This window comes from Triturus cristatus, chromosome 3_1, assembly GCF_964204655.1.
Source record: "Triturus cristatus chromosome 3_1, aTriCri1.1, whole genome shotgun sequence".
NCBI lineage: Eukaryota > Metazoa > Chordata > Amphibia > Caudata > Salamandridae > Triturus > Triturus cristatus.
Genome location: NC_140583.1, coordinates 380,185,551 through 380,194,426, shown reverse-complemented (window position 1 = coordinate 380,194,426; position 8,876 = coordinate 380,185,551). Strand labels below are relative to the sequence as shown.

Below are 8,876 nucleotides of genomic sequence, written 5' to 3'. Positions count from 1 at the left end.
CATGCAATTTCAAGGGTGCAAGGGTGTCAAAAGGACACCCTGTTGCACCCCTGGAATTGTGATATGCACCCATGTTGCGCACACAAATGCCCCAAGGGCATGTGTGTGTGCAACAGGAAACTTTGAAAAATGCACTTTAGTACATTTTTCAAAGTTTTTGCAAATTACAACCAGTTCAATTGCTCGGTAATTTGCGGCCCCAAAAAGCAAAATCGCTGTTTAAAAGTGGTTTAAGGAATCACAAATTGCAATTCCTTAAATGCAATCGCAATTTAAGAAATCGCGATTCCTTAAATTGCTAGTGCCTTACACCTTGATGCATCGCAATAGCCCTTTTTGCGGGCGCAAATGGACGATTTTTGCGAATCACACCATTTGCACTCACAAAAAACGTTGATGCATGTGCCTGTAAGTCTTTGTAGTTCAACAAATGAACCCAGACAAATGGCCTCACAGTAGCTCTTTGCACCATGCATTTCTCGCTTCCCTGATGATATTGTGACATACATCCATACCAGTGACAAAACTCTCAATAATGTGCTGCCTGACTGAAAAGGCACTCCTTTTATGTTTAACTTTCTGGTCAAGTGCTCTTACATCTCCACTGTTCAACTCCTTCACGAGTATGACTATTATTAGCACTAATCAAGGAGAATGGAAAATCACTACTATTCTGGTGATTACGAACTCCAAGAAATCCCAGACAACTAAATATCTATCTGCCCCAAACAGTAATACTGTAGTCCAACCTCTACATTTCCCTGTCATCAATCCTGAAATTAGACACCTGCATCTGTGCTTTTTAACCCGGTGGGTGAGGCAACATTGAAGTTAGCTCCTGGTGAGAAAAACACTGTAAAAGATTGATATGAGATATTGCTCTTTTATGTAAAACCACCCTCATTATTTGATTAATTTTATTGTAGGTTTTCAGACCTTGCACATTGGGGCGCTGCAGTCCAGTTACAAGTGTATGTGCTCCAATAACTAAACCATATAAAAAATTGGCTAATTCATGAGTGGCATACTTAATAAGCCTGGGTGGAGTTCACATAGTCATGCTACGCGGAACTCTTCGTAGCGGTAAAAACTCTGCGGTGCTACGTGGAGTTCCGCAAGCAGGCGGAGTTGCTTGTCCTGCCCATTCGTGTGACGTTTCCACCATATGGCAATGAAGATTGCATGTTCGGGCAGAGATATCGCGCTAACCGCATCAGGTGGTTACGCATTGGCGCGCCCCTGACTGAAGCTCCACGTGATGCCACGAACGAATCTCAACACACCGCCACGAGGACAGCTACACACAAGAAAAATCCAACCAAATCAGATATTTCTGCAGATTTATACTCTAATCCTTCGACAAGAGGGGTCCATCTCGTCTCATTGACTCTAAGCATTGTAGATTAATTTACTTCTACAGTTAATGGCGACAGATGCTTCTGCTTCTGAAGTATACGGAGGGGGGAGGAGGGGAGCATGTTTTTAGCTGTTCAGCATTTTAAGGTCCACAGCATCTCATCTTTACACTGGCACTACACAACCCTGCAGAGACACAGTCACAATTGTCCCACATGACAGACATTCCTCTGCCTCCAAGACGCTCACCACACAGCAGGCTCCCACAGTGCTGCAGGTTCCACGTGTTGACCATGACGTAATGACCCACCAAGGCAACTCGCTCCACATCATGTCATGGAACGTTAATGGTCTACTAGATGAAATCAAACAAAACTTCAGGAAACCCATCTCCTGGGCAACCTCTTCCCCTTCCTCGCCAGATATGGCTTCGACAGAGCCTGGCACTCAGGATTCTCACAGGGCTCTCATAGGGTTGCTATCCTTCTAAGACGCAATTTTCCTTTTTTATCTTCCCAAGTCATCAGAGACTCTCACAGGCGTTTTGTCGCCCTCTCCGGTTCCTTAGGTGAAAAAACTCTTAATGTTCTCTCTGCCTATGTTCCACATGCCACTCATACACAGACCCTACACTTCATATGTGACATGCTAGCCTCCATGCCTCTAGGGATGACAATAGTAGGAGGGGATTTCAACGCCGTCATGCAACTGACACTGGATGTCACAGGGACTCCTTCTCTCCCATGCCCCTCACACACCAAAATACTTACAGACTGGGCTGCTGCTATGGGTCTCTGTGACGCATGGTGTACATGGAATCCATGGGTGACCTAGTACACACACACTTCAGCAGTGCACCACAGTCACTCTCGCATAGAATTGGTGTTTATGCCTGCCCCTGAGTGTAGCAAAGTCAGAGACATAGATATCCTCCCCCGGGGCATCTTGGATCATTCACCTTTGATTCTAACCATGGGTGGTCCATCCACTACTCTTCATCCGATGTGGAGAATGAATGCATAGTTCCTCCAGGACCACAAATTCAAAGAGGCCCTCAAAGCTGACACTGAGCAGTACTTCCTCACGAACCAGGCCTCTGTCTCCTCACCGGGTACACTATGGGAGGCGGGTAAAGCCACGGTACGCGGGCACGCTAAGAGCCACCTCAAAGCCCAACAAGTAGCCACGGATAGCAGACTCACTTTCCTGGAAACCCAAGCGGTCCAACTGGAAAGAAATGCCGGCACCACACCTGACGACTCTCAGCTGCGTCAGCTGGCATTGGTGAGGGACGAGATCAGACAGATCTCACTGGACGCGGCAACGCTCTTGTGGAGGTTCTTAGAAGCCCGAGTCTTTGGATGGGGCGATAAGAACGGTAAACTACTTCACAGGCTAACATCCTACCTCCTGGCATCTTGGATCATCCCAGAAATCCTGGACTCAACGGGACATACACACCGCTCTCCCCAGGTGATAGCCCAATCCTTCGCCGACTACTATGCCGCACTATACTCCACCCGGATCCTAAAATCCTCCTTGGAGGAACTGATCGCCCTAAAGGACCTCCACCTTCCTGCTCTGTCTGCAGCTGAGTCCATGGGACTGGAAGGTCCGATCACATGTGAGGATATACAGGGAGCCATTTCACTAGTTGCGGCGGGCAAGACTCCGGGCCCTGATGGCTATCCACAGGAATCCTACTCCGCCTACAGAGACATACTCACTTCTCGCCTGGCCGTTCTATGTGACAAAGCCATAGAAAAAGGCTCCTTCCCTCTGGAGATGGATACGGCCACCATAGTTCTTATCCCCAAAACGCAACTGCCATCATCAATGTGTGCGGACTACCACCCCATCTCCTTGGTTAACAAGAAGATCAAACTCTTTGCCACAGTCCTAGCTCAGCGCCTCAAACCTTACCTCAACAACTGGTTCATCCTGACCAGTGTGGGTTCATGCCGGAATGGGGTACTAGGCACTGCCTGCGGTGTCTCCATGTGGTCCTGGCTAACCGTCAGGTACTAACCCCCTACCTTGCCCTTCTCCTAATAGATTTTGAGAGAGATTTTGATTCGGTTGACTGGGGTTATCGTGGAGATGTTCTGTGGGTCCTGGGCCTGGGCCCCAAGTTTCATCATATGGTGCGTGTCCTGTACTCTGAACCAACTGCACGGGTGCAAGTCAATGGTGTACTCTCTGACCTTTTTGCGATAGGCAGAGGGACGAGGCAGGGGTACCCCCTTTTGTCCCTCCTCTTTGCCCTAGCCATGGAGCCCCTGGCCAACTTCATTCGCTCTGACAATCGTGTTCAGGGCTGGCGGTGGGGAGGTTCCCATGTCGACAAAATCTCACTATACACGGATGATGTCTTGCTGTTTCTCGCAGACCCAGTCTGATCTGGACCCCTGTGCTTAATATCTTGCACTCCTTTGAGCGGATCTCTGGCGTGCGTCTGAACTCAGCCAAGTCAACATTGGTTACCCTGCACCTCTCCAGGGATTGCTTTGACTGGCAATCCACCATCCCTCCCAGGCGGCAGTCCTTTAAGTACCTAGGAATATGTGTCGCTCTATTGCCGGACCTGGCCTGGGCCCTCAATGTGACCCCCTTACTCACTAAAACTAAGCAGGACCTGCTGAAATGGTAGAAGCTACCTCTCAATCCACTGGGCAGGATAGCTCTATTCAAAATGATGATCCTGTCCTGGTTCCTTTACATTATTCAAAACATACCACATCACATCCCCAGAGCCTGGTTCCGAGGCATGGACAGTCTAATCATAAAATTCCTCTGGAATGGTCGAAGACCCTGTATGGCATTTCGGCACTGCCAGATTCCACCTTTTGATGGAGGTATGGGACTAACAAACCTCTACTTGTACTATCTGCCAACCCACCTCCTGGTGGTCCACCCCGGCCTATAGAACTGAACTCAATGACCTGGGCCTCTTCCACATACAAGCTATGTTATATGGATTCCCCCATCCCCGGGGACCTCCCCACGGTGACCCGTGCAGTCTTCTTGGCCTGGCGCGCATACCTACAATACACGCAATGGCAAAACAAGCTGACCCAATAAACACCACTTTGGCAGAGTACATGGCTGCGGGAGGTTGAGGGCCTAACTGGCTTCCAATACTGGGACCTTATTGGCATCTCGCAACTTGGAGACCTGTGGGTTAGAGATCACATTCGTTCATTTGCCGACCTGCAAACTAGGTATGCACTTCATCCATCCAAGTTCTACAGAGATTTGGATGTCGGTCACGCCTTAGACACATATATACACCTCACTGCCAGAACATAGCCCCCTTGATGCCTAGGTTATGATGGGTAATCTTGGGAGAGGCGGAGTCACCCGCATATATCGTTACCTAACAAACAACGGTCCCGCTTCCCTCGACTGGCTGAAACTTTGGTGGGAGGAGTGGTTGGGTCGTTTAGAGGATGAGGATTGAAGGGATGCTCTGATGGCGCCATAAACCATAACTGTTTCAGCCAAGCTCCGCCTGGTCCAGCTCTACTACCTGCATGCCTCCTACCTCGCCCCCAGCGCCTTATTCTAAATCCGACCTGTTTGAGGTGCGGTTCAGAACCCGCAGATTTCTTTCATATAGTATGGACGTGCCCACACTTCACCGCTTACTGGGCTGCCTTAGAAGTGGAACTCACAGAGATACTAGGATGGGAAGTACCACATAACCCCCTGAACATATTATTGGACGTCACTGACGGACTAGATGGGTCCTGGGCAGACTAGATATTCCTGAGGACTGCTCTGTTGGTTGCCAAGCACGATATCGCAGCTGCGTGGAAAAATCCCGCCCCTCCCTCTCTAGCTGAATGGCGTTGAGGTGTAGATTGGTGCGCCACACAGGAACACTCGTTATACAAAGCCAGGAGCTGCCCTGCCAAACATCGGAGAATCTGGGGCAAATGGCTGGGAGTGTTAGACTGAGCGTTTCCCCTATGTCTGTGGGTCCAGTTCGCTATGCACTCTGGAGGGAGTGTAACAATAATGTACCTTGCTCTACCTGTACTGTGTGCCGAAATTCACGTTACGATGCTGTCTACAATGCTGTACTGTGTACCTTGATTTTTCTCATTTCTCTGTAAAATCAATAAATTTGATTATAAAAAAATCGTGCTAATGGACCAACCTGCAACAAAGCAATCGGCACTGTGACAATGGAAGAGTTTATAGATATACGTGATTAAACTTGTTTGCTATAGATCTCAATAATCAATCACGTTTTTTCACGAATTTTAAGAAGCTGTAAGTAAGAATGTCTGCATTATACATAGAGGGCTATGACCCGATGAGGCAGTTTGAATGCATGTGATCCTAATTCACCCTCGCTGAAGTCTGCACAGGCGTGATCCGAAGTACCTGTAACATCTTTCCAGATCCACAGACCCTGGTCGGCGGCCAATGTTGTACCGTCACAGGAGCTCGTGAGAGGCATGATGAGCCCAGGGTGCGTACACCTGCGGCGGCACGCGCCAGCTGAGGGAGGCTGAAGTAACCCGCTCCCGCCCGCCCCAGGTGACTTCCTACACTCAGAGATCGCCTGGCCGAGCCCACTCAGCAGCTCTGGAGTGACGTGCCGCCCCAGTGCCGGTCCTCGGCTTCTCGGGGAAGCAGTGGGAGGATCTTGGGCGGAGGAACCGTCTGCGCTTCAATGTCAACCTCGGGCAGGCGGGACTCAGTCCACTCCAGTGTCTGCCTCCGCCGAAAAGAGCCGCCTCCTGGGAGCTGCTGCTGTCATGGGACTGCTCTGTGTAAGAGGTAGGACTGTCACACAACTTTGTACTGGATCCTCCGCGCGTCGGAATAGTTAGCACAATGCAGACCTCCCGTGTCCAGGCGTGTGTGAGGGGTAGGACTAGTGACGATAGTGCAATCAGTCTGTACAGACTGTGTGAGAGGTGTGACCAGTGCTAAGACTGAAAACACGCTGTGTACTGATTGTTATTTGTGGGAGATGAGAGCCATGGAATGCAAACAGGGTCTGTACAGAATGCTCTCTGTGGAAGATTCACAAACTTCCCAAGTGCTGCGCACGGACTGCTCTGTGGGAGGGCATCATTAGATTATTGCCGAGACTGCATTCAGGCTCTGTACAGAATGCTGTCTGTGGGATGGGAGGTTAGGCCAGTGTCCAGACGTTATAGGAGCTTTGTACAAACTGCTGTGTGTGAGGGGTGCCCAGAACGCAGACAGACTCTGTTCAGACTGGCCTGCGCTGCCTGAGAAGCAGGTTTGGTTACCAGACTTCAAATGAGCTTTGTAGGGGCTGTTCTTCGTGAGAGGTAAGAATATTTCCCCCCACGCAACCATACTTGGTACAACTGCTCTTTGTAAGTGATAGTAATGGATGTCAAGACTGCAAATCTTGTACATCATACGGGAGGGAGGACGAGTGGCCAGCATGCAGACTGGTTCTGTACAGCAGTTCTGCGTGAGAACTTGGGCTTGGATTGGTGTCCAGACTGCAAAAATGGCCTGTGCCCACTCTGGGCCTAATGTGGCTCCCCCTCCCCTCTGAAGACAAAATGCCCTGTGGTCCCCAGGGACTAATGTGCATAGAGAGGCCTGGGGAGGGGTAGACAGTCGTGTCACCTCACTCGCCACACTACATTAACTATAACTCGCCACTCCACCCTGCACTGTGTTCTGGCTAATACTATCATTTATGACTTTGTAAGTGTTTTACTTGCTGCAATAATTTCTCATGTTCTAGCTTATATCCAAGGGTACAGGTGTGCATCGAGAAGGGGTGAGTTATAGATGATGTTTGTGTGGCAAGTGAGGTGAAAACACTATGTACAAAAGTGCTAGAGTAATATTATTTGAATGGTGGCACGTATGTATAAATGTGAGTTATAAGGATGACTTACAGTAACATGAAAGCAGTATGTAAATGATAACTTTAACAGATAAGTATAAGTTATGAATTTGTTGTGGTTGTGCATTTCTAATGTTTCCGGCGCTTACTTTGGGTTTGTATACCAAACCTAAATAAAGTTTTCCTCACTATAACTGACGTGTCACCTTTGTTTTTTTTGTGTGAATATATAACACACTTTAAAAAACACGCATTAAAAAAACATGGATGTGGGACAGACTGTCCCATATCCATGTGTGAGTGCCGCTGCTAGGCACCGTGCAATGCTGAGGTGAAGGCAGTCTGCTCAGAGGGTCAACTCACTGCTCCCAGCTAGAGATCTTTTTTTTAGCACATGTTACGAGTCTGGTGTTTGATGAACCTGAGGGAAGACTGCTGAATTTCTAGTCAGTTTATTTGACAATCAGCTATTAATTGCGCTCACTCACTCCGACATACTTTGACGCTTTGCTTTATTTCCGTGTACATTGTTGTGTCGTCACTACTGTTCAGAAAATACAAATCCAAGCATGTTCCTTGAGCAAACAGTTGCTCTCACGCAGTTAACCAAATAGCAGAGTTTACAAGAAGGAAATAGAGAGCGGAGAAGGAAGACGCTTTAACCTCACACTGGAGTGAAGAGGGAGAGAGAAGGATTTCACGAAAACCTTCGGCTCTCATTTTAACTCTGTCTTGAAGGCAGGTATGAAGGAGCCGCGACTAGATGCCACCTATGTATCTAAATACCTGCTGCGTGCTGTTTTCTCATAGTTTCTTGTCTTTCGCCCCATTGCAATGTCCAACGTCGCATTCTATTCCTGCTTCCAATACTCTGCTTTCTCAGTTCACCCTAGTACCATGGGCTGACTCAAAAAAAGAGTTTGGCTGGTGCTATTACCGGTCCTTCTGTGGTAGTTCAGGCAATACTTGGTGCAAACGCCTTTTATCACCATATTGGGAAAAGACTTTGTTGAGTTGGTAACATTTGGTAATAATTTTTATGCATATTCTTTGCTTTGCATTTCTTTATGGTGATTATGTGTTATTTTGTGCTGCAATAAATTATTGCGTTTTTGTTCCCTTGAGCTATGGTTGGTGTGCGATCTGTTATTTTTTATTGTTCCCTGATATCATTTTTGCTTTATGTTGCATTTGGTTATGTTATAGTGTTTTCTTTTGTGCTCTGTGATTAGAATCGACAACAATTGGTGATATATTTCTGCCAAAAGCAACACATTCATGTGAAGTCAGTGGCCGCAGTGGGTGGTTGAGGGGGTGGGGGAAGGGTGGGAGGGAGAATTTTAGTGGCACGACCTGCCCATACTTTTTAATTTTCGAAGAACATTTGCCCTACGCTTTGTGAAAAAAAAACACAACAGTCCTGGGGCTTTTAATTGACAGTTGAAATGCTTCAGCTGAAGTGTAAGGCAAGGAGTCTCCTGTGCTGTGAAACCCAGGGATGAGCAGAATAGCTAAACAAGCCTTCTCGCCTGCTTCCCTGAGAGAAATGTAAATGTGCACCACTGGTCAACCTGCTAATGTAAATAAAGGGTGTCTGGAAGCCGGTATTGGCTATAATTGATGGAATCACTTGACGCTTCCTGATGACACACGTGTATTGGAGGTATTG

At 47.9% G+C, this 8,876-nt stretch overlaps 1 protein-coding gene across 1 annotated transcript in view; it reads left to right on the top strand.

The window, feature by feature from the left end:
- Positions 1 to 6,012: 6,012 nt before the first annotated feature.
- Positions 6,013 to 8,876, top strand: part of LOC146860297 (uncharacterized) — a 781,914-nt gene continuing 779,050 nt past the window's right edge. Inside the window, exon 1 of the mRNA XM_085644159.1 lies at positions 6,013 to 6,147. The gene's annotated coding sequence lies outside the window, so the exon portion shown is untranslated. The remainder of the gene's footprint in view (positions 6,148 to 8,876) is intronic.